Genomic DNA, 27,524 nt, shown 5'->3' with positions numbered 1-27,524 from the left:
TCAATAGCTTAAAACAATAACATTTATTATCTTATAGTTCTGCAGGTCACAAATCCAACATGAGTATGACTAAGCTAACATAGTATCTTTTTTGGAGGTTCTAGGAGAGACATCTGTTTGCCTCCCTCTTCTAGCTGCTAGAAATTACCCACCATCCTTGGCTTGTTTCTTCTTTCCATCTCTAAAGTTATTTACAGTCAATCAGTCATTCTTTACATCTTGTCACTCTTTCACAGACTCCTCTTCCTTCCTTGTCCATAGGTAAGGGCCCTGTGATTGCACTGAATTCACCTGGATAAAATCTTTATTTTAAACTCATATTGATTAGCAATATTAATTCCATCTACAACCTTAATTTCCCTTTTTCCATGTGTTCAAATAGATTCACAGATTCTAAGGATTAGAAGACAGGCACCCTTTATAGCCCACTATTCTGCCTGCCACTGAAAGGTACCTAAAGCTTTGCTTATTAATAAAGGGGAACTTAAATTCAGGATAAGCATCTTTGCCCCAATCTCATTCATGTTCTGATATCTCTCAAGACAAAATTAGTATGCATCTAATAAATAGCAAAGTGACACATGCTATCAAATGTCTTTTAAAATAATTACATGGTCATTAACATCACATAGTCATTATTTAATTTGTACCTCCTTTAGAATTCATTATTTTTTCAAGATAGAATTTGACCACATTTGAACCACATTTTAGGACAGTCTCATCACCTGTGGTAGAAAAAAAAAAGTAGGAAAAGTAACACCAAACATCTTTGTGTCAGGTAAGGTTTGAAGAGATGATCAGCCTTTGTATTTTTTCAGAATTGTTAATTAGAAAGAGTATCTATGTGTGAATTCATACACACAATCATATACATGAATGCATTTCACACATGAGAAAAAAAGAGGTTGAGAAAGAAAAAAGAAGATAGTTGAGCTGAAGTTATAATGAGAAAAGACTCTGCAAAAATAACATTGTGGCTTCTGTGGGATCCCATATTTATCCTCCCAGATGCTTCCAGAGCAAATATAGTCCATTTATAAATGAAAGGAGGACTTTGCTGTCAACCTAGAAGCTCCACCTGAGATCTGGGGAGGAAAAGCCCCACCCTGGCTCTTTTAGCTCTTACCTCATTGCCTGAAGCAAACACCTCCACCCCTGAAAATCATTCTTGGTGTCTGAAAATGTGGCCTTGGGTATCTAAGCTCATCTTTGCAGTAGAGAAGAGAGTATTCAAATATACTCAACAGAAACAATTTCAACACTGTCATTTTTCAAACCTCAACAATTATTTGTGAAATGACATTCAGTTAGAATCTAAGATTGTATTTCCTTGTCCTCTAGACTTAGGATGGAGTACAAAGACTCTACCTGTGCTCTGCACAAGTGACCTGGGGACTGCAGGAGAGGTGAAAAGGGAAACTCAGCAGAAGATGCTGCCCCACGCTAATCTCCAGAGGGGACAAGAATACAGTAGAAAGAGAAGGTTAACAATTTGGGTGAGATGGGTTTGAATCCTGACTTCACTATACTTAGTGACTTACCATGAACAGATTCCAAAAACCCTCTGATTCTGGGTTTTTCACCTTTAAGAAGTTGATAATCATTCTCATCTTCAAAGAAACACAGCTGTGATGACTAAATGAGAATGTGTTTGTGAGAGGACCTAACGCAGGACTTGGCTCATGGTGAGGACATTTGAGGGACTTGGCTCACAGAAGGACATTTGAAGGCATTCTTACAACTTCTCTCATAGTTCTGACCCTATATGCCTTCAGATCATTCCCCCACCCTTACCCTATTCTTCCTCTCTGTATTACAGAGGACATGGCCTGTAGGATACCTTCCTCGGGCTTTTATAGCACAAGCTTCTGGCTGGGTTTCACCCATGGGAAGCACTATGCTAGTTAGAAGGCAGGGGTTTCAAGGAGAATTCAAAGCATTTTATCCATCCCTTTACACCCCTACTTGTGCCCATGATTCTGGCAACAGTTACAATTTCTATATGGTTCTACCTCTTGGCAAACAAGCCCACCATAATTCCAGCTTTGGTCAGGTGATTTCACCTTCTGCTCATGGTTGATACCATCTCCTTCCAGGTGAAGGGTGTAGCGGCTAACCTGTGGGCAAGCTCCCAGATGCCTTTGTGGCTTTGTTTGGCTTTCTGCCTCCCTATTACTTGTGTTCCTCGTTCCCAGCATTAGGGTCCCTGTTAGATACTATAGATACTCAAGGTGGTTTCTATTTCTCTGCCTGAACCTGATTACTATAGTTCTTTTCCTCTTTCTTTAGAAGTAACAGTTGAGGGAGCAAGATAAAGGTTGGGAAACTCAGACTGTCTTAGATTTAGTTAATCCCAGAAAAGTTCACTATTGTTACCATCCTCTTTGTTAATTCCTATGTATTTCAATCCTAATTTTTACTTACTAATTGCCCTCTCTCAAGTGATAATTATGATCTAGTGATATATAGAAAAAGGAAGAATCCCAAGAATCACTATCTATGGAGGTGGTTTGAAGGATATCATGAATATCTTACTATTAAATAGAAGATCTAGTCAGTTTAGCTGTTTGTCATCCTAAAGACCCAGAGAGAAAGGATTTCCAAAGGGTAAAATAACTAATAAACCATGGACTAGAAGTATTCTCCCATACACAGGAGGTAACAAGATTGACAGTATTAAGTACATAGTGAGAGACCATACCTGGGGCCCACTGTTCATTATACTTGAGTGTTACAATGACACCTTTGAAAAGCCCTCCCAGGCCACCATACTTTGTGGTACCATCACCACTATCACGACTCTCCTATAACCCTGAAGTACCGATGAGTACTGACTGGATTTCACCTTACACCTCCATTCCTTTATCATATTTCCTGCACTAGTATAAAACTTTCAAGAGGGCTAAGTCTTTGTTTCTAACAGTCAAGAATATGGTACAATATGGCACTGTACTGGGCACATAGTAGGCACTCAGGAAACATGTGCTCTTGAATGACTAGATGTGAGTACACAATGTATTGTGTGTCTGATCTGCCCTCTCTGGACCACACACTCCCTACCTCAGTCAAGAGTAGTACCAACATCTACCTGCAAACCCCAAGTTCAACATCAGGATGCCCTTTTTCTGCACTAGCAAAAACCATTTAATCACACCTTTGTTTCAAGCAATGGGCTGTTGTCACTTTCAAGAACCTATTTTCTTCTTTTTTTCCCCTTTGTAAAATAGCTTTATTGATATATATAATTCACATGCCATAAAATGCAATTTTTGAAACTTTTCTAAAGTGAACAATTCAGTGGTTTTACTATATTCATGGAGTTGTACAATCATCACCATTATCTAGTTTCAGAAGATTTTCATAATCCAGAACAAAACTCCATACTTACTAGCAGTCACTGTTCCCACCACTCCCATCAGCCCACCCAGGCCCTGGTACCCACGAATCTACTTTCTCTATAGATTTGCCTATTCTTCACATTTCATGTAAATGATATCAGACATTATGCAGCCTTTTATGACCATTTTCTTGTATGTAGCACCGTGTTTTGAGGTTAATCCATTCTGTATCAGCATTTCTTTTTATCATCAAATAATACTTAATTGTATGGATATAGTTTTGTTCCAGCAGTTGGTAGACATTTGGGTTGTTTCCATTTGTTGGCTATTATGAATAATGTTGCTATTAATATTTGTGTACAAAGTTTGGTAAATTTTCTTTCTCCCTCCCCTCATCTTTAGTAAAGAATAATCAACACATAAAAACTGTATCTGTCATGTATAAACATGATACTTTGTTGTTTACTTATTCCAGATCACCCTGTTTGTCTTGGTTTTGTTGTTGTTTGTTTGTTTCCCAAATATCTCCCTGGATTTGTTCACCTAAGCCTTACTTGACTGTTTGGTCTGAATACCTGGCTAGGTCTGATTGAATGTTTTAAACTGTGAACCCATGTACATGCCTTCCCTTCTTGCTATTGACCTAACTGCTATCAGTACCTAACTTAGACTCTCAGTTGCTGGTTTCTCTTCTTACATATATCCAAGTCCCATGTGTCCCAGTTTTCATATGTTAAAATAACAGAAGGAAAGGGAAAGCACTGAGTGGAAAATAGGTGATACTAAAAATGAAGCAGTTTTTGCTCTATCGTTTTTTCTTGGTTTGGACTTTACTAAAAGCACCTTGAGTTCTGATTTGTTTGAGCTGCTGACTTAATATATAACCTTGAGGAAATCTACTTGACCACGTGATCAGGTTTGTCCCAGGTAGCTATGGCATACAGCAGAAAGCCCAGTTCTAATGTCTGAACTGCACATTCCAGGAGGAGCTTCTAATCCTGCACTGAAAAGTACTAAGTAAAATCAGCCCTGCTAACCCTTACTTGCCGCAGGCTTTAGTGATACATGCGGGCTGTTGAAGCAACATCTTTTTCAATTTCTTACTTCACATTATTTCATGCTTGAGAACAACTTCATTAGGCTTCCTGTTTTACTGAGCTAAGATACCTGTTGGCAGAAAAGAGTTGACCCACAAGTTAAGAAAGTAGATTCCAGTTCCAACTGTGCTACTCTTTAGCTACGAGACTTTTGGTATTTTGCTTCTCTTGGTCTTAATGATCTCATTCCTAGATGAAAGGTTTGGACTTGGATGATCTCTGAAATTATTGGAAACATTACAATCCCATGCAGCCTAGAAAATAAGGAAATGCACTGGTATATGCCAAAGTGATACTCAAAATAGTATCTTGACTGATATGATTAGAGGAACCCTGGAATCCCAGCGGTATTGTTTTTAATAATCCCTTTCAGCTTTATAGCTTTCATTTTTTCTTTACCTGTAAAATCAGGAGTCTGAGCAAGATCAACCCTAGCTGGACTTCTCTTCCAAATGTCTTTTAATTCCTATTTCTGTGACTTTAGAAAGTCTATTTGTCTGACATATACTTTGGACACGTTTGCATATCTTTGAAAACAGACAACCATGGAGTAGCACTTAGAATTTTGGTGAGAAAGTTGTAAAATCCTTTATCACCTTGATAAAAGTTGTTCAGCCTAGCAGATTTCAGGAAGAGAAAATGTATTGTTTTATTACTTATGATTAGACAGATAATTTATAGTAGAGGGATCAGAAAATGGAGTAGTATTGGCATGAATGTGTAACTTAATGTGATTGCTAGTATCAGACCATAAACCAGATTTCATCTGTGATGAAAAGTAGTTCCAACAGGGTGCACTCCTTGCCTTTGTTTTATCTTTCACATTTTTCAAATCACACCTAATCCCCAGAGACTGATCTGGTACAGCCAACATCTCTAAGACCAATTAAAGAACTTTTTTATTTTGAACTAAACTCTCAATAACATTGAGAAAAGTTCACTTGTTAGCGTTATTGTAAAATATTAATTGAAATTGGATTAAGTGTCACTAAGGACTTGAAATCTATAATTCAAGTTTTTATTGTTTTCCAACAAGGCAAATGGTTCTCTGAAAAGGTGTGAGAAGGGGTTCTCTAAACACCAAAGAGAAAGCTGCATGTGAATACCTCTGCTTGTCTTAAAGAGAAAGAGCATCGTGGTCATTACAAACAAGGTGGACATGAACTCACAGTGCCTGGCACACGTAGACATTTGGCAGGTGTGACTTTCCCTCCTTCCTTTCTCCCTTGTACAGCAGATTCTAGACAACCCCTAAGATGACCTGAATCCCCATCACACAGTAATTCACTCTGCCTCTGCACTTTTACTAACCTGATAATATCTCTTCACATATCCCCAGGCCGTTCTTTTTGTTTCTGCTAGGGTTTAAGCACAAGATGTGCAGAGTCAAGATGCAGCATGCCTTAAGGATTCTGCCTGACAGGGGCCTATTTTTAAGTCTTGAGCACTGAGAACACGTTGTGTATGGAAGTGAGTAAGGCTTGTTCAGTTTTTCTGGTTTGGGACCTTCCCAAATCCTTCTAGGACAGCGAAGCTCCAAAGCCATGGGTGGAGATCAGAATTCTCTGTGGGACACACCTACAAAATCTGCTGTAGGGCTCCCAGGCTTTGGAGCACAAGCTAGCAGATTTAACAGACTTCTAACCTCCCCCTAATCACCCACCACAGCGAATCCTATTGAGTTCTATTCTTTCAGTCATTAATTTGTGCTTTATTAGTTTTTGTTGTTATTTTTGGTACTGGGGATTGAACCCAGGGGCTCTCTACCACTGACCTATATCCCAGCCCTATTTATTTTATTTTGAGACATGGTCTCACTAAGGTGTGGAGGTTGGTCTCAAACTTGCAATCCTCCTGCCTCAGACTCCTGGGATGATAGGTGTGCAACACCATGTCCAGCAAACTTTTTTTGTTTTTTTGTAGGGCTGAGAATTGAATCCAGGGCCTAGTGCCTACAAGGTAAACACTCTACTGATGAGCTACATTTCCAGTTCTTGTTTTTAAAATAATAACCATCCAAAAATGTGCTTAGTTTATTTATATGTATTAACTTGAAATGATGATATGTTATATTTTTAGTTTGTTTATTTATAACCATCCTTTTATCACAAAGGATTTAGAATGCTTTAATCAAAATATATGATAAATTTAAAAGATCAAAAAACAGGGCCAAAGAAAAAGGAAGCCTGCATCCAGTCTATATGGTTCCTGTGATTGGACGTTTTGATTATGAATACCCTGGCAGCCAGGACCATAACTCACATCAGAGATTAAGCGGTATACCAGCGTCTAGAAAATAGACTTTTTGGTACTAAATCCTAAATAAAATGACATAGGGTCTTTCATAAGAAGCAGGATGATTTAAGAAAAGATCTTCAATATACTTAGAACAAATTAAGAAGTGAATTTCAGATGGCATGTTTGATGGTGGCTTTCAATAAAACACTCTGGACACAAGATTAAAGAATAACCTGGACTCTGTTAGGTAATGTTGAGACCAATTCTGAAATGCAGCTGAGCCAAAGGAAGAATATAGAGTGCTTAGAGAAGGGCACAAATATGCACCTTAGAAAAACTACCCCAAACTGCACTTCTTACAGCACAGCTGCTGAAAGATAATAGAAGAGTTGGTACTTTCAGTCTAAGGCCTAGGCATTTCTGGGCATCTGCCTCAGGAATGAACCTTGGAGCTTTGTAAATCAGATGAACCAGCACCAATGCATTAGGGGCTTACATCATGCTCCAGCCTGAAGCCCACCCTACCTCTGTACAGGATTTGGCTGTATAGCTGTATGGCTTATGGGAGCATCACAATTACCTGGCTTTATTTAGTTAAACTAGAATATGCTAAGGTATAAGTTTTTCTGTTGTTGTTGTTGTTGTTGTTGTTTTTAATCAGTCCGAGCTTTCCATATATCCTTTCATCCAAGACCCAAGTGCACTTCAGCAGGGGGCTCTCCTGACCCCAGGTACTAAGGTAAGCCTCCCCTAGTGCTTGTCCTAGCTTGCAACTCACTAGTCTTTAGTTGTAATTAGGCATTGAATGCTTTTCTTCCCTTCCAGGCAAAAAGAGGTCAGGGAATATATATCTTTTTTTTTTTACCTAATTATATATCCACTATATTGGGAATAGAGCCTGATTTAATATTCATCCTCAAACCCATTTGTTAAATGATTGAATACCACAGATAGTGCTATTTTTCAATGCACTCATAACCATTTGGAAAATGCTCATTCCATTAATTAGGAGTAAGCTTGTGGAGTATGTATGTGGAATATTGTTAGAGTCTGTAAACAAGTCAGGATGGCGCCTGGCATTTTGCCAGGGGAATGTTAAAGAGTTCGTAAACAGGTCTGGATGTTGCCTGGCAAAATGCCTGAGGGAGTGGTTTAAGAAGTAACAAAAGTAAGCCATTAAGTGTGGAGATTCCTTATTGGTTGACTGATGTATCTAATTTATGCTAATTAAGATAAGCTGTGTGGAATGTATAAATACCTCTGTTGTCCTACAATAAACGGCTCCCTCTCCTGCTGTGTCAACGTACACAAGTTGTTCGTCCCCCCCCCCTTATTTTGCTGCAGCTGGACTGCGGCAGAATATAGTAAGTATGACATAATTTAATCTTTAAAACCACCCCATGAGAGAAATATGATGATTATCTCCATGTACTGATTAAAAAATACCAAGAAGGTAGGTAAATTCTCAGATTCGTGCTTTTGGTAAGTGATAAAGTCAGAATTCACTCTCAGGTGTCCTGGCTTCAAAGTCTAAAATCCCTGCCTCCAGAAAGTGTAAGACCTATAACCAAATTACCCTTAAGTGTCTTAATAATTTCTCCCCGTCACAGAATATGCATCTCACTACACTCTCACTGACTTTTATTATTCATAACTTATTATTTTAACCTGCCTTTCTTTGATAAGAAGCTGAGATTAAATATTAACTCACTGCTTAGTTTTCCCTGCATTTCTCTGGGATATTAGAACATGTATGTTTTAATCAATGGATGAAAAGGAAAAAAAGGACCAAGAGATAGACCCTTAGAAAGATTTCAGGATAAACCAACAGACCTACCTGGCTAAATTAACTAAAGTTGTCCATGGAGAGCAGTAGGGGAGATGCCAACATCCACTGTCTCTGTCATTAGAGTGATTGTCATTGATCCTGCAGGCCAGTCCTCTTCAGAGAAGAAAGAGGGCTCTGTTTTAATTCTATTAAGACAACAGTCATAAACCAAGATTGTCCTAGTCAAGCTGGTATGAGAGTCACCTTACCTATTTTTTACCTCAGCATCAGGCCAGTTTTAGTTTTGAGCTGTGGTGACTGCTATTGGTTACCCCAAATAGTTTTATTCAGCGTATGATGTAAATTACGTTCATTTTTTTCACATTCCAGGAATTCCACAACTGTTTGTACTGCCCCCTTCAATGTATCCTCTTGGGAGACTACACCTATTCCAACGATGTTGCAATTGTTCAAAATATGTTTTGTAATTCTATTTAGCATTACCTTCTGAACCAGCCAATGGTCTTAAAAATAATCAATCTGAACTATCTTGTTAATCTTTTTATTTCACTTAACTCCTTTGCATGTAGAGACACTGTTTAGATATTTGCTGAATTCAATGTAATGGAATTAAATTTCAAAGATCTAAATTGCCCTGAGAGAATGAAGATTCATCTCCACTGAGTGTATTCAGTAGAATAAAACTCAGAAAATAAGACTAGGAAGATATATATACAACATTAACAATGCTTATCCCTGGGTTTTAGAACAATAAATATAAATTCAGAAAACAGACTAAGACAAAAACCAAATCTTTCAAAATGAATTTGTATTACTTTTAAATTAAGAAATTCCAAAAAAGAATTTCTTTAAAATGTTACCTAAAATCACCGTCTTGGGAATATGTGTACAACTTTCAAAAGTAATTACCTTGAAAGGAACAACACACACTTAGGTGAACACATTCTGTAATGTTTGTTTAAAAAAAAATAATTCACTACTTTATAATCATGCTTCTATTTTAGATATTTTTGTGAATATAAGTCATGACATGGATTCTATGAGGGACACGATTTTAAAAATACAAGAAATAAACAGATGACACTTAGGGTCAGGGCAAGTAGCCAGCTGCCCGGGGAGTAGTCTCCAAAGCTGTGCTCTCCTCTAGGACTGTGAAACAGGGCAGCAACAGTGGTTCACCCAGAAGTTCTGCCTCACGATAAGCAGTATGGACCCTTGCCCAGACAGATATTTAGAGACGCAGAACATGCATTATCATTCCGGTTGAACAGAATGAAATCAAAGCATAGACATTCCAACAATTTGCCTCCATCAGTAGCGTAGTGAGGGCCTGTTGAACTTTCAGACCAGAGCATTGAGAGGGCATACACAGAGGACCCACATCAATACACATATATTTCTGTCAACTGCATAACCAACTAAAACAGACACACCCTCAACACAAACTGCCCCTAAACCAAGAGCTAATTAAACACAAACAGAGTTGTTATCACTCACCGCTGGCTGGAGTGGTGTATGGTAAGGGTGTTCTGAGCCAGAATATCCATGTCAATAATAAGGCTCTCTGTGAAGGGAACTTTCTGCAACATGTTGATGGGAGAACCGGAGAGGGAAGGGAGAGCACTGTGGCTGGTGGCTGAGAACTCAAGGCCATCCCAAGGCCGCAGTGACTTACATTGAAGGAGGCCATTTTACCAATTTCTTTTGAGCCAGGGCCATTGGAAGGGGGCCATGTTCAGAGCAGATGTTCCTGTGTGACTGCTGCTTTCTCTGTGGGTGCATAAGGGACTGGGCTGAAAAGGAGGTGGGGACCGTGGGAAGCCAAAGCTGGTTCCCCTCTCCCAGTGCAAAGGAGAAGCGTGCTGCCTGTCATAAAAAGAAAACATTGTAAAGTGCCTGTTTATGTGCTGAAGTAATTTCTAATTACTGGAGGCAGGGAACGTGGTCTGGTGTGGTTAAAGGAGGGAGCTGGGCACCAGGACAGTGGCCATTCTGTTCTTTCTGCCCTTAGCCTCCTCGTGTGACTGGCTGCCAGTCACCTCACCTCCTCCCTCCTAGAACTCCCAGCTATATGATTTGGGTAAAAATTCCCATTCATTCAGAACTTAGCATCTGGCAGGTCTCAAGCCCCTTAAAAATTCAGGCTAATTAATAACATCCTTTCGAGTCTGGAAATTACTATTATGAAGGTCTCCTTGCTTGTAGTTGATGGTGCAAAGAGGAACACAGAGTTTAATGTTCTCCCTCCAGGGGCTAGAATCCCTCTGTGTGGGTAGGAGCTAATCTTGGGCTATCACCACTCAACCCCACACCCTCCCAGACCACACCAAGGAACTCACAGGGTGCTCTGAGGATAAATGAGTGTTTATTCAGCCTTTGGAACAACTCAGATTAGGTGTTAAAGAAATACAAAGCATTTTTAATACAGATGGGGGCTTTATTTTCTCAAAGCCACACTAGTATTCCTGAACCCTCAGCACACTGGGTAGAGCTACTTCCTGGCCATCTTCTCTCTACTGGAGACTGTCATAAGTACAGGCTGTTGAAACTAGGGTGAATTAAGTTTCTTCATTTTACTTGTTAATTTTTCTCTGGGAAAAAAGATTACAATATGCTCCTTGAAAAATAAATTTCAAATACCTAAAAAGTACACAATGAAGAGTTGACAGAGCAAAAAGAGAAAAATTCTTCCTTAACATTCATTCTATCTCACCCCAACTGCCCCCAGTCAAATTTACCAGTGCCAAACACTGTCCAGTTTCTTCTTGTCCTTCCTAGCAATCACAAAAATAAAGATTAACATCTGGGCAGCCAGAAAATACAGTCTGACTCCCAACTTCATTATTTCCCAGATATATAACTTGGCCCACGTTTTTTAACCTAACTTTCAGTGTACCATCTGTAAAATGGAAATACTTAAAATACCTAGCTCACAGAGATATTTTGAAGATTAAATAAGGTACCCACTTTGTTCAGTTAAAGACGAGTCATGAGTTTTAGAAATATATCCACTCCTTTATTTTACAAAATAAAATCATTTGTAAAATTACTTTACAAAATAGAATCATCCCAAGGATAAGTTTACCAAGTACCTACTTTCATCCAACCTTCTGCTGTAGCCAAAAGAGTTTCTCTCCAGGTTAGTTTGTAAAGATGGGGGGATATTCAGAATATCAGCAACCAACCTGATCCCATTCCTGAGATTCAGAAAGAATGTTTTGAACAATGAGATGTCAGGCAAAAATGCTGAGTGAGTACCACCTGAATATTAGCAATGCCTGGGGAGCAACCTTATTATTCAGTTTCATTACAATGTTTCATCATTTTAAATAGTGCTTTCAAAAATTGTGCTTATGTACTTTTGTCAATGATTTCTTGGTTAATTGCTTTATGTCCAGGAACATGCTCTATCCTTTGGCATTGGTTAAGCATTACTTTGGTCCAGCACATGAGTGAATTTTTTGAAAATGTTTCCAGAGTACTTTGAAGGTATGAGTACTGTGCAGTTTCTGGATGCATCCTTTAATATGGCCATAATTTTTTTTAACTATGTTGTTCAAATTTCCAAGGCTTCACTGAGTTTTGTTCTTTTTCTGTCTATTACAGAGAACAGTATATTAGAAATTTCCCATTATGGTTGCTGATTTTTTTTTCTTGTTTTATTTTGTCAGTTTTGGTGGAGGCCAGACTCAGTGATTTCCAATTATAGTTCTATCTAGTCAAGATCCTCTACCAGGGTGGCGCACACCTATAATCCCAGCAGCTCAGGAGGCTGAGGCAGGAGGATCATGAGTTCAAAGCCAGCCTCAACAACAGTGAAGCTCTAAGCAACCCAGTGAGACCCTGTCCCTAAATAAAATACAAAAAAGGGCTGGGGGTGTGGCTACATGGTTAAGTGCTCCTGAGTGCAGTCCTGGAACCCCCACCCCTCCAAAAAAAAGGTCCACTACCATTTCCTTATTTATTTAGTGGTTTGGTTTTTGCCTACATTGTGGTACATAAACTAATGATAGCACTAATGGGTTTTTGGATGCTGCATGGTATTTAATCTGATAAATTATACAGATCATTTAATTCATTGCATATTTAAATTCTTATTTAACTTTTAATTTAATATGTACTTTAAAAATAGCAAACCAGCTCATCTAATCCAAGATTTCATGATTAATTGCTTGAAATGGAACTAAAATTAGTTGCTTAAGTTCTTTTTTTATGTATTTAGTGAACTGGGTTATGAATTACACTAGAATAGGGCAAATATCTTGAAGGTAGCCAACAAAAGACTGAGTTTTAAAAGAACTTAAGCTAGTTAATAAATTAAAGAAAAACCTATTACACAACAAGAAGCATGTCTTTAAATTATTGGAGTCTGCTATGCACCCTCTAGGCAGACAGTAAATACAGCAATGCCTCTTTATAAAGCCATAGTGGGGTTTGGGACTAATGCCAACATTATAGGATAATAATGGTTTTTAAGGTATTTAGTTATTTATACCCTACATTTTTGCAGAAACTATATCAAGTTTGCAGAAACTGTATTAAGTGTTATCTAGGTATACTTAATTATTATCTTTATATATTTACATGGGTTTATTTTAAGTTTTGCTTTATGAGTTTAATGTATTGTTCCTCTGAAACTACCAAATTTAAACTGTTGATTTCAGGTTGAACCTGCGTCCTTCTCTGTTTATGGCTTTGGGGTTATTTCACCAGTTTTAGGTGGTTAAAATAAATTTTGATATGGGATCATTTGTGGATGTTAATTTACCCTTCTTAACATCACTAACACAAGTAATGGGGAGTTTCCAGTAGTTAGATAAGTTTAAATGAAAAGGGTTTGGCTTCAATTCCCTAATAGTAGCAAAGCTGATGTCTGTAAAGCCTCCAGAGGGAGCAAAGCACTTTCACAGACACTGTTGAATTTCAATTTCATACTACCTTATGAATAGATCAGATGATTTTAGGCAATGTGGGATGGTACCCTGGAGGGATTATAATTTAGATTTTTGAAGTTACAGAGTTATCTTTTAGGACATTTGAAAGCAGCTGGTATATTTCAGGAGAAAATGGATTTTATCTTTAGGGAGGGCCTCCCCTTTGTTCTAGGAGGGAACACTGTCAAGAGATAAAACTCAGCACATTCAAGCGGTGTTTGGAAATCCTGTTACATTGAAATGTTATGAATTTGGTTTCATAATGTAAAATGAATCTATTAGCAACACTGGGACTCCAAAACATTAAACAACTTTTTATGTTTGTTCTAAGTTTCCTTATATTGAAAAATATTGTTTTTACTTGATATAGTGTCACTGTTATTTCCTAAATACTAGCTCATAGGAAAGAAGCAAATGACCAATGGTCAAGAAAAACAAACAAGGTTGACCTATTTTTCACATCACCCTGAAAAGACTGTGAAATGCACTAGGCCTTGGTGCAGATCTCACTGGCTAAACCAGTTATTTCTCAAATATAGTGTCAATAAGAGCTTTACATCCCAGGCATCAGGCTTTGGTACATATATGGTGAACTATTATTATGGCCATGTCCCTGCCATTTGGGCTAGGCTGAATGTATGAGGTGAGGGTTGGCATTTCCTTGGAGAAACTGGATCTCTTATAATAATTATTCATCCTGGCGAAGAAAACAAAACTTGTGGTGATAATTCTAAAATATGCCCATTGTTAGGAGCTGGGCTGGTTCTGCATCTCATGAAAGCTTGACAGGAGTTATGCACATCAGTTTGAGTCTAATTATAAGCAAATGTGATTAACCACAAAGCTAATAAAGCTCAGTCTTTAAAGGTCTCACTTGGAGGCCTAGCAATGCATATGCATGGTCATTTTTTTTATAATTTGCAAAAGAAATATATTTTTGTGTTCTTTTTCTTACAGAAGGCCCCCAAATTTTATAAACCTCATTCTTCTATAGAATCTGGATCTGACCTGGTTCTCAAATAATCTGCATAATACTTTTGTGATCTCTGAGCATTCAATATAGTTCTGTTAAATTTTGCAGCCTTGTCTTGGCTTCTATTTGGAAGAATTAAAGGAGACTGAGCCTAAATTGGGCATGACAAGTGTGTGGTCATGGAACAGTGTCCTGGAGAAGCTAGTAATGAGGTTGACCAGCAGAAAGTGGAACAATGGTCTGGGCTGACCGTTGGGAGCAGATGACTGGTCTTAAAAAGGAAGGCATGGGCCAACACAGGAAAGGGCCCCGGCAAAATATGCTTGGCGCCATTTGTACACAAGTTAGAGGCAGTTAGAGGCAAAAGATCCTTGAACAAAGATCCTTTAAAACACTGTATGTGTGAGAATCTATTGGAGTTGTTTGCATTTTAGAGATTAGAAGGACTAAAGACCAAGAGATGAGGCAGATAACTTGAGCCAGACTGTGAAACTAATTAACAGAATTTACAGGAATAAAGCCCAAGTCTCTAGAATTTCACTGTCAGTCCCCATCATTCTGAAAGTGGTACCTTAAGGGCCAGAGGTCCCCATGGGAAAACTGAGCAAAAGGGAAAAAGCAACATTAAGCTCAATTTAGTTGGGGTCATAGTGAAATATTACTTGTTTACATGAAGTGCTTGATAACATCCCCCAAATTCTTGAGTTTTCAAACTAGACTTCTTAGTTAAGGCTCTGTTACTCTGTACCACTGTCTGATTCCATTCCTAAGAAATCCAAAAAGGGCAAAGCCACTCCATGCTGATAGAAATCAGAAAGTGATCAAGGAAAGGTGCAGGAGAATTAATGGAAAAGGAGGCCCAAGGGAACTTTTCTTGTTTTGTATCTTATTGAAATCAAATCAAATAATTAGGAACTGCACATTTCATTGTACATTAGATAAACCTCAATAAAAAATAAAGCAAATAAGACTAGCCAAAACACCCACAACAATAAAAATTAAATACAAATTACTGTGCAGAGGCTTGAATAAAGACTCTGAGGACTCCGGGAGGTAAGACTCAATTCTTCCTGCAAGGGAAAATGTTTCCCACATTACTATGTGTCCTGTATCTGTCATCCTTATATCTCTCACTGTCACTGAGGAACAATGCCAGAGGCAGACACAGGATGATTATCAGGCAAAAAAATATTATTACTAGAAAAACTGGGCAATGTTTCCAGCAAAATCCTCTCCCAGTCATAGGTCATATTGCCTTTCCCTCAAACCTCTGATACTCCCCACTCATTGCTGTAGATTTTTTTTTTTTAACAATCTCTATGACCCTACAATTCCAGAGTTGTGTGTGTCTCAGTTCTTTAGTACTCTGGCTCAACAGGACTAATACCAAGAAAAGGAAGTACAGACTTTCATTTTTTTAAAAGTTTTACACTCATTGCCTTATTGATATTTTTTTATTTAAATGTACATATTTTTGTTCTGATTATAAAAGAAATAGACCTGACATAAATAAATATCATCCCCAGAGAAAGAATAAATCAAGTTAAAGTGTCAATTGTCCCAAATGTTGATCTATATTTTAATATAACCTCAATAAAAATCCCAGCAGTCTCTTACAGAGAAATTGACAAAAAAAGATTCTAAAATTCATATTAAAAATAAAGGATCTAAAAAAGCTGAATTATTCTGAAAAAGAAAAACAAAGTTGGGAGGCTTACACTGCCTAATTTGAAAACTTATAATAAAGCTACAATGATTAAGACAGTGTAGCATTGGCATCAAGATAGAAAAATAGATTCAGAAATAGATTGGAGGGCTTAGGTAGAGACCCATACATATTTTGTCAATTAATTTGTTTAAAAGGTGAAAATATAATTTGGGGTCAAAATGATCAACAAAAAGTTCTGTAAAAAGTATATATCCACATAGAAGAAATAAAAACAAGTTTGATGACATTCTTTTCACCACACACACACAAAAAATCAACTCAAAAGGAGTCATAAATATAAAGTAAAACCTTAAATTATAAAACTTCTGAGAGAAAATATTTGGTCAGGCAAAGAATTCTTAAATTATTTAATCAAATATATATATATATATATATATATATTATTTACAAAATAAAAAAATATGAAATGAACCCTATTAAAATTTAAAACTTTTGCTCTTTGAAATAATTAAGAAAATGAAAAGGTAAATCACAAACTGGACAAAAAGGCTTGCAAAACAAATCTTGCAAAGGGTTTTACATTTCAACTGTATAAAGAATTCCCACAACCCAATAATAAGTCCAATTCATTTTTTTATTCTTTTTATACATGACAGTAGAACATATTTTGACATATCATACATACATACATACGTGGAGTATATCTTCCCATTCTTGGGGTTGTACATGATGGGCAGTTACACTGGTAATGTAGTCATACATGAACAGAGGAAAGTTGTGTCCTATTCATTCTACTGTCTTTCCCATTCCCATCCCCCCCCATTTCCCCCATTACGCCCTGTCCAATCTGGGGAACTTCACATTCTCTCACCCTCACCCCCTGCCTATTGCCAGTCAGCATCTACATATCAAAGAGAACATTAAATGCCTTTGGTTTGGGGGGATTTGTTTATTTTATTTAGCATGATAGTCTCTAATTTCATTCATTTACCAGGAAATGCCATGATTTTATTCTTCTTTATGGTGGAGTACTATTCCATTGTGTATATATACCACATTTTCTTTATCCATTCATCTGTTGAAGGGTACCTACATTGGTTCCATAGCTTAGCTATTGGGAATTGAGCTGCTATAAACATTGATGTGGCTATGTCACTGTAGTATTCTGATTTTAAGTCCTTTGGGTATATACCAAGGGGTGGAATAACTGGATCAAATGATTGTTCCATCCCAAGTTTTCTAAGGAATCTCCAAACTGCTTTCAGAATGGTTGCACCAATGTGCATTCCTACCAGCATTATATGAGTGTATCTTTTCCCCCACATCCTTGCCAAAATTTATTGCTACCTGTATTCTTGATAATTGCCATTCTGACTGGAGTGAGATAGAATCTCAGTGTCATTTTAATTTGCATTTCTCTAACTGCTAGAGATGTTAGATATTTTTTCATATATTTGTTGATCATATTTCTTCTTCTGTGAAGTGTCTATTCAGTTTCTTTGCACATTTATTGATTTGGTTTTTTGGTATTGTTTTATTTATTTATTTATTTATTCATTCATTCATTCATTCTAACTTGTTGTGGTATTGAGCTTTTGTACTTCTTTGTGTATCCTGAAGATTAGTGCCCTATCTGAGGTACAGGTGGCAAAGATTTTCTCTCATTCTGTAGACCCTCTCTCTTCATATTCTTGATTGTTTCCTTTGCTGTGAAGAAGCTTTTTAATTTGATACCATCCTATTTATTGATTCTTGATTTTACTTCTTGTGTTTTAGGGGTCTTGTTGAGGAAATTGGATCCTAAGCTGACATGTTGGAGTGTTGAGCCTACATTTTCTTCTAGTAGGCACAGGGTCTCTGGTCTAATTCCTAGGTCCTTGATCCACTTTGAGTTGAGTTCTGTGCAGGGTGAGAGATAGGGGTTCAATTTCATTCTGGCACATATGGATTTCCAGTTTTCCCAGTACCATTTGTTGAAAAGGCTATCTTTTCTCCGATGTATGCTTACGGTACTTTTGTCTAGTATGAGGTAACTGTATTTATGTGGTTTGTCTCTGTGTCTTCTATTCTGTACTGTTGGTCTTTTTGTTTGTTTTGGTGCTAATACCATGCTGTTTTTGTTACTAGTTCTGTAGTACAGTTTAAGGTGTGATTTTAAGATGGCTCCTGCTTCACTTTTCTTGCTGAAAATTGCTTTAGCTATTCTGGGTCTTTTATTGTTCCAATGAATTTTGTGACTGCTTTTTCTATTTCTATGAAGAATGTCATAGAAACCTTAATAGAAATTCCATTAAATCTGTACAATACTTTTGGTAGTTTGGCCATTTTGACAGTGTTAATTCTGTGTATCCAAGAACATGAGAGATCTTTCCATCTTCTAAGGTCTTCTTTAATTTTTTTTCTTAGAGTTCCATAGTTTTCATTACAGAGATCTTTTACCTCTTTTGTTAGATTGATTATCAAGTATTTTTTTGAGGCTATTGTGAATGGGATAGTTTTCTTAATTTCTCTTTCAGTTGATTCATCACTGATGTATAGGAATGCAATTGATTTATGGGTGTTAATTTTATATCCTGCTACTTTGCTGAATTCATTTATGAGTTCTAGATGTTTTCTAGTGAAGTTTTTTTGGCCTTCTAAATATAGAATCATATTATCAACAAATAGGGATATTTTGAGTTTTTCTTTTCCTATCTGCATCATTTTATTTTATTTTATTTTATTTTTAGTTGTAATTGGACACAATACCTTTATTTATTTTTATGTGGTGCTGAGGATCGAACCCAGGGCCCTGCATGTGTGAAGCAAACACTCTACCACTGAGCCACAACCCCAGCCCCAAAATACATTTTTAGTTGTTGACAGACCTTTATTTTGTCTACTTATTTATATGCAGTGCTGAGAATTGAACCCAGTGCCTCACACATGATAGGCAAGTGCTCTACCACTGAGCCACACCCCCAGCCCTCTGCATCATCTTAATTTCTTTCTCCTAATTGCTCTGGCTAGAGTTTCCAGTACTATGTTGCATATAAGTAGTAAAAGAGGGCACCTCTATCTTGTTTCAGTTTTTGGAGTGAATGCTTTCAATTTTTATCCATTTAAAATGATGTTGAGCTTGGATTTAGCATATATAGTTTTTATAATGCTGAGATATGCTCCCCAATCCCTAGTTTTTCTAGTGTTTTGAACCTGAATGGATGCTGTATTTTGTCAAGTGCTTGTTCAGCATCTATTAAGATATCCATGTGATTCTTGCATTTAAGTCTATTGATGTGATGAATTACATTTATTGATTTCCATATATTGAAACATCCTTGCATCCCTGGGATGAACCCCACTTGATAATGGTATGCTATCTTTTTAATATGTCCAATAATAAGTCAATTCAATAAGAAATTTGAAAAAGATTTGAACAGTCACATCAAAAGAAGATAGAAAATTAGCCAGTTAAATATGTTTACCATGTTGTCACTAGGAATCCAAATTAAAACCACAATGAAATACCATAAGATTCTACTAGAATGGCTACAATTAGAAATACTTACAGTAGCAATGTTGAAGAGAACATAAAGCCACTCCAACTCTCATAAATTTCTGGTGGGAATGCAAAATGATATATCCACTTTGGAAAATAGCTTAGCAATCCCGTGTCAAAATATTTTACCAAGAGAAATAAAAATACATGTCTACACATGACCTGCATGTGAAATATTCATAGAAGCATTATTCATAACAGCCCCAAGATGAAAAATACCCAAATATCCATTCTACCAGTGCATAAATAAACAAATTTGATATTGTTGTTTACTGGCAATAAAAAGAAGTAAACTATCAATGCATATGACAATGTAGATGAACTTAAAAAAAACAAATAGGGAAGAAGCCAAATATAAAGTCATGATTGTATAATTCCATTTACATGAACATCTAGAGTAGATGAACCCACTGTGGCATAAAACAAATCATTGATTCCTGAGGATGGGTTTTAAGGGGATTAACTCTAAAAGGCAGGGAGAACTTTTTGTGGTGATGAAAATGTTCTGATTCTTGATTGTAGTGGTGGTTTATGCTGACTGCACATCATTGCTGACATTCATCTCAAACTGTTTACTTAAAATGGGTGAATTTTATCACTTGTAAATTATACCTTAATAAACATCAAGAAAGTGGTAAGAAAGGCTACTTTCCAAAGTATGTATGGTGTTTACCTATTTAGCATAGGAGTAAAGGGAACAAGAAGAGTAGCTTTATCTTTTCAAAACTATTTGAAATTTATTTCAGCAAATATGTTACTTTTGTTATTTTTTAATAAAAACTAATACAATGCTTCTATAAAGAATAATATTTAGGGGCTGGTATGTGGCTCAGTTGGTGGAGTACTTGCCTAGCACAAAGCCCTGGGTTCAATTCCCAGCACCACCAAAAATAATAATGATATTTAAAATTCTCAGCCCAAGGAAAAATTTCAGAAAAGATCACATCAGTATTGTTTGTTTGTTTTATGTGAGAGAGAGAAAAGGAGGAAGGAATGGGGAGGAGGAGGAAGGTAGGGTTAAAGAAAGAGAGGAATCACCTAGAACGCTGCCATCTTCCTCCCATAATCAGTAATGCTCTAAACAGGGTTACAAATGTGGTTGTTTTATGTAGTATTTATTATTTCTGGAATCTTCAGTACAGCACTCTTCAATACTTTAACCTAAAAATTTCAGCTCAACCCGATAGTATTTCTTGAATGCCTAGTATGTACCCAACTTTGTAACAGGTTTATGAAGCACTCAGAAGAGGGAGTTCAAGAAACAAATAAAAATATTTGGAACACATTTATTCAATTTTTATATTTCAAGTTTTGACATGTAATTATAAAGAAAGCATTGAAGCCAGCATACCTGTAATTCCAGCAACTTGAGAGGCTTGGGCAGAAGGATTGCAAGTTCAAGATGAGCCTAAGCAATTTAGTGAGGTCCTAAGTAACTTAGCTAGACCTGTTTCAAAATTTAAAATAAAGAGCTGGGGATGTAGCTCAGTGGTAAAACACTCCTGGGTTCAATCTTTGCTACAAGAGAAAAAGAAAGATAGAGAACACTGAATTTCAGTTCTTATTATAATTCCTCCAGGAAAAAAAAAAGTCAAATTATTCTAAAAATTTTCAGCCAAATAGAAGTTAATCTTTAACTGATCTGAAGATTTTTAAAAACTGAACAAAAATATACCCCATAAATCACCTGTCCAGCAAGCACAGGGCCCATCATGCTGACTGATGCTAACAATAGTTCACCAGTTTGTCAAAGGCTGAGTCATTGGGCCAATGACTCATTACCCAAAACCTTTTTTGATACCTTGGTAATTCTTAGCTTTGATTCTACCAGACTTAATTGTCCATACTCAATCTTATAAAGTCCTTAGAAAAATTATCTTCAAATTCAGTATATCTCAGAATATGAGTGTAGAAAACAGAAGAAGTGCTCCTCCAATTGATAGGTGAGAAGCCTCGCAAATTGCTCCAACACCCTTCCATCACAACCATGGTCTCTGAGTTATCTCCAGACACCCTTGGGATCCATGGAGGGCTGAAATAGATTAATAAAAATGAGTATACTTCATCATAAATAGTCATCCAAGCTACTAAAATTAAAACTAATTTTAAAATTAAAACTAATTTTTTTTAGAGAGTGAGAGAGGAGAGAGAGAGAGAGAGAGAGAGAGAGAGAGAGAGAGAGAGAGAGAGAGAGAGAGAGAATTTTTAATATTTATTTTTTAGTTCTCGGCGGACACAACATCTTTTGTTGGTATGTGGTGCTGAGGATCGAACCCGGGCCACACGCATGCCAGGTGAGCGCGCTACTGCTTGAGCCACATCCTCAGCCCTAAAACTAATTTTTTTCCTTCTCTCTTTTTTTTCAGGACCACAGTACCCTGATCCCAGTGGATGATCTGGAAATGACATATCCAGTTTGTAGAAACAAGAAACTTTCCGAACTAAGTAACTAGGGAGAAATCTCTCTGGAAGCCAAGGTAGTCTACAGGAAAAGGGTTTTTGCCTCTGCCTATTGATTGATCTGAATCCCTGGCTAGAGTAGTCTACAGAATCTAGTCACATAGAATAGAACTTTGCATCGCAGAGCACGACATAGATCACATGTCACAAGGCAGGTGAGGACTGTGATGCATATCTTCTTTCCTTTTTCATAGAAGGATAAATTGGCTTGTATCATCCCTTGATTTCAGGAGTATGGTTCTGAGACCTTAGCCAAACCACAGGCAGCATGAAGACAAACTTCACCAGAAAGCCTTTCCTGTATGTCCAAGAGAACACCCAGCCATGCCTCCAGGCATAAAGCTCACTGATTCTCCAAAGGGTGACCTGATTCTGGTCTCCCTCATCTCCCAGTTTACAGTGGGCCCCTCACCATGCTCAGGACCTCTTCCTAAACAAGAGGCTAGCAAGTGAAACTGAGGCAGCATTAACATGTATGTGTAGGAAAGGTGACAAGGAGTGAAGAGAAATAGAAAGATAAAGAAATCATGGCCAGAGATTAAAAAGGGAAGGGCAAAGAATCAAGCAAGATAACCTGTTCACTCTTGGACATGTAGCGACTTCTTTTATGTGTGGTGCCTCATTCTCCCTGCATCCAGGTGGTGGCACTGGTGCTCTTTCTGCCTTACCTTGTGGGTGGTGTTCAGTTTGTCTCCCTAAAACAGGAGGAACTCTAGGAGTAAAGGAAGAGATGAGAACCCTTGGCTGCCCAGGATTGAATCCGCTGAAGCAAAGCTCCCTGAAGGACCATTCCTTTGCAACACATTGCCCTAACAAGGATGGAGCCAGGGGAGCAAAAAGAAAAGGAACTGGGCAATGGTGGAACAACAGATGCTATGGGTGGGACATTCCAGGATTGGGCAGGGACAGCTACTCCAGTTTTTTAAGGCAATCTTAAAGGTGTTTGGATTCCATGATTTATATCCTAAATTATGAAAATCATAGCCATAAGACATAGGTCAGTTTCTATCTCCTCGACAATTTGTATTCCCCTATTCTACATTATGATATTATAGATGAAAAGAAACAAGCCCAGGGAGGTCTGCTAACTTAGACAAGGTCACCTAGCAAGAAGGTAATAAAGTTCTCCAGAGTCTTTTACTAAGTGACACCTGATGACAATAACACAGCTGCATGACTGTGCTAGACTCTCACAAGATTTTCTGGTTAAGCTAAGGAATTCTCTGGCAATATTAGAGGAACTTTTAGACACATGTTTAGTGAATAAGCATTTTTCTGTGTGTTTCCAAACTCAAGTCTCAGACATAGAAATGGATCTAAGTTGCACAAAGACTATCTTAGGCTTTCCACAGGTCCTGGAAGAATGACCTTTTTACATTAAACAATTTTTAATGATCTTTGTACATTAAACAAATATGTCTGTAACATGATTTACAATTAAGATAAATAGCATTTTGAATCCTCCTGTGCTTAGACTCCTAAGGATTACAAATTAACATTGTAGGGAAACATACAAAAACATTGTTGTTGGGGACACTTCATTTCCTAGTTCTCCCCTGGTCTCAATCAGAGGTGATCTGGAGTAAGCCACTGTATCTTCTTGCACCGCAACTTCTGCCTCTGTAAAACCAATGAATTCTGTTGGGTTAGTCTTTAAATTCCATTCATCTCCATTCAAGCATCATGATTCTGCTAAAAGTCTCTTTGTGAGCAAACATTTTTGTACCTGAAATTTCTTCTGGCTAGATTTGCTTCCTTGAGCTATTTACCTAAAGACTGAAGTCTATATGAAAAAAATATCCAGGTGGGTTAGAATTACCTGCTGCCTTTGACTTCTTTCTCTGGCATTTTTATACAGTGTGTCAAGGCCACTGAAATACACTACTGCAGTATATAAACTAAACTTTAACCAGCAGTGCCCATGGGCCTGATGTATTTATCTTATTTAAATATCACTTCTCATGGTTATCTAAAACTCTATTGTCAACTTACAAGTTTTTACAGATAAGAGAAAACATGGAGTAAAATTATCTAGGAACAAATGTTCATTCCAGGAATCAAAATCATATGAGACCTTACCACCTGATTGACCACTGAAGTGATCATAGCCTCATTCTGACAATGGGGACATGCATACCCAAAGTTAGTTGTCCTGGGCAACGGAACATATCTTGTTCATAATGACACATAGATTGCACTTCTGCTGCATGGCTCTGTGCTCTCAGAAACCATGAGGTTACTCATTAGGGTGATTAATGTTCATTTTAATTCTTGACTTAATGTGAAATTAGGTATGCAAAAGTTATGGTTCTATTCTGACCTCTGAAAGTCAACCCTTAGTCAAAAGATCCAAATATGGCTGTCTGTTTATCTAAAAGTCGGACCTATTACGTGAGCACATATTATGGCCTATCTGTTAAGAGTTTTGTTGCATCTTCTATCTTATAGACATTGCAATAAAAAGATTTTTCTTTCAAATGTTTCACATATTTATTACCAACCAACCAAAACTAGTACTGTAGCACCTTTATAACTAAAGAAAGCTCACATTCCCAGTTAAATATTCTCAACTGTCCAGATAGTGATGACACTTTCTGCTTGATGTAACAAGATGATCACAGCCTTGATACAGCATAAATATGTGTGCCATTTCATGTAACTCTTTATAAACCCAGCGTGGTTCTCCTTCAATGTCTCCTCTTGAAATTGTTCTGGATTTTATTACCAGTTTTCTTTTGAATTCACTGGGGAATGGGATGATTTTGCTATTGTTTCTTGGTCAGGAATCACTTGATACTGAAAGTCTTCTGAGAAGCCGTGGTAAGGTACCGATTCAAGCACACCCATCATAATGGCTGAAAAAAAAGGTGAAGAGCTAAAAAGACAATTTTAAAAGATTCTTAAAAATTTGCTGACAAAGTAAAGCTGAAGAGGTATGTAAAGTTATTATATTACTTAAAAGATGAGTTCATTCGAGGTTTCTCCTAATGCATACACTAAATTCTCCAAACTGAAATTGCCTTTTGACCCCTTTTCCCTATTTTGTAAAACAAAATATTTTCCTTTAAGATAAAAAGTTATGAAAGAAATTTGGATATGTGGTATCCCCAAAAGCTTATGTGTGAGACAATGCAGGAATATTCAGAGGTGAAATGATTAGATTATAAGAGTTGTAACCTCATCAGTGGATTGATCCACTGGCATGGATTAACTCTGTGATAAATGTAGGCAGGTAGGGTTAGTTGGATGAGGTGGGTCACTGGGGATGAGCCTTTGGAGTGTATGTTTTGTCTCTGGTGAGCATTGCTCTGTCCCCCACCCTATTGCCATGTCCTGAGCTGTTTGCCTCTGCCATGCCCTTCTGCCATGAGGTTCTGTCCCACCTTGGACCCAAACCTCTGGAGTCAGCTGACCATGGACTGAGTCTCTGAAACCATGAGCCAAAATAACCTTTTTCTCCTCTACATTGTTGTTGTCTTTTGGTCGGAGCAGTGAAAAAGCTGACTATAATGAAATCTTACAGGCTGATCATTTTCATTCTCTGCAACCCTGAAGTGTTAATGGCTACAATAGGGACGCAAGATCATCACTTCAAGCACACATAGGCTTCTTTTAAAGGATGAAAATAATTTTTTTATTTCCTCATTTTTATTGGTGCATTATACTTGTACATACTGATGGGACTTGTTACACATTCGTACATGCAAGCAGTATAACGATATAGTTTGGCCAATATCACTCCCCAGCATTTCCTTACTCCCTCTGTGCCTTCTGCCCCTTGATCCCTTTCCAGTACTGCTCTCCCTTGGATTTTTAGGAGACCCATCCTCACTTTTGTGTTCCTTCATCCTCTCTAGCTTCCACGAATAAGAGAAACATGCTACAACCCTCCATCTTCTGAGTTTGACTCATTTCACTTAACATCATAGACTCTAGTTCCATCCATTTTCCTGCATACACTTTTAAAATCCTAAATTGAAGCCAGAAGTTGTTAGTTTTGTGGGAATTTAGACAAGTAAGCAAGGTGCATTTACACCTTTACTGCCCCCACCGTTCCTGAAAACCTTGCTCTTCTCAGGCTTGGCTTTGGTTCACATGGTAAAATAAGTGGTGTGGACGGCCCTCATTTTATATTGCAGCACCAGAATTCCATTCTCTCTCTTGGCACATGATTTCTCATTCAAAATCTAAGCACAGGAGGATTCAAAATGCTATTTATCTTAATTGCAAATCATGATACAGACTCCTCAATCCAGTGCTTTCCAAATGTTTTTATGTAGCAATCCCCTTTGCTCCCAAGACTTCTTCTATGGCCACCAAATAAGTAAAGCAGATAAACTGTCTGAAAAACAGAGTACCCAGAGCCCCACTTGATCTATCCCCTCCACTCTTCCCCGTCACCTCATAGCTTCCCATGACAGGGCCTCAAATAGAGCTAAGTTTGAAGTTACTCTCCTCCTGAAAAGTAATTCTTTCCTTCGTCTGTTCTCATATTTATTCACTGTTCTAACATTCATTTATTCACTCATTCAGCAAATATTTATTGAGTACCAACTATGTGTACCTTATGCTTAATTATATATAACCTGGTTGTGATACCTATCTAATTATGTCAAAATTCTCAGGTTAAATGTCCACCTTACCGTAGACCATGGCTTCTTCCTTAGATCTCCCAATCCTATGCAGAGCTTTCTATTTTATTTTATTTATTCATTTATTTTGTAATGCTAGGAATTAAACTCAGGGCCTTGCATGTGGTAGGCAAGTGCTAGACCCAGCCCCAGAACTCAGAACATATTATGTTCAGTTTTCCCATATATTCACTTGTTTCTGCTCAAATTACTTAGATCTCACTTATTAGATCCTCATTACTATTCTCCCTCAAATCATGTTTTCTTCACCCTTTCTCCTTCATCTGATTTGTATTTTTCTAAAACACTTATTACCAGCCAGCATATTATAGAGTAGAGGCCATTGTTCATCCACTACTATGTCCCAGCATCTAGAACAGTGATGGGCACATAAATTGGCACTCATTAAATATATGTTGAATAGATAGATTAATAAATAAAATGATAACTATGGCTATGTATTGTTAGCTTTTAAAACAGAGATTCAAGCTGGGCATGGTGGCGCATACCTGGAATCCCAATGACTCGGGAGGCTGAGGCAGGGGGATCGAAAGTTCAAAGCCAGCCTCAGTTAAAGTGAGGAGCTAAGCAATTCAGTGAGACCCTGTTTCTAAATAAAATACAAAATAGGGCTGGGCATGTGGCTCAGGGGTCGAGTGCACCTGAGTTCAATCCCCGGTACCAAAAAAAGATTCATATGAGAATGAATGTGTGGGTTATGTCCCTTACTGGAATGACACCTTCTTAAAAGCAAATGCTCTTATGTTTCTCTTTATTCTTTTTGCTTATCATCCTAGATGTTCTAAACATTTATTGAACTGGCTGCTCAAGCGGAAAGAAGAGCAAATGATGCCGTT

Source organism: Ictidomys tridecemlineatus, chromosome 1, assembly GCF_052094955.1.
Source record: "Ictidomys tridecemlineatus isolate mIctTri1 chromosome 1, mIctTri1.hap1, whole genome shotgun sequence".
NCBI classification, from domain to species: domain Eukaryota; kingdom Metazoa; phylum Chordata; class Mammalia; order Rodentia; family Sciuridae; genus Ictidomys; species Ictidomys tridecemlineatus.
Note: the sequence above shows the minus strand (reverse complement) of the source record.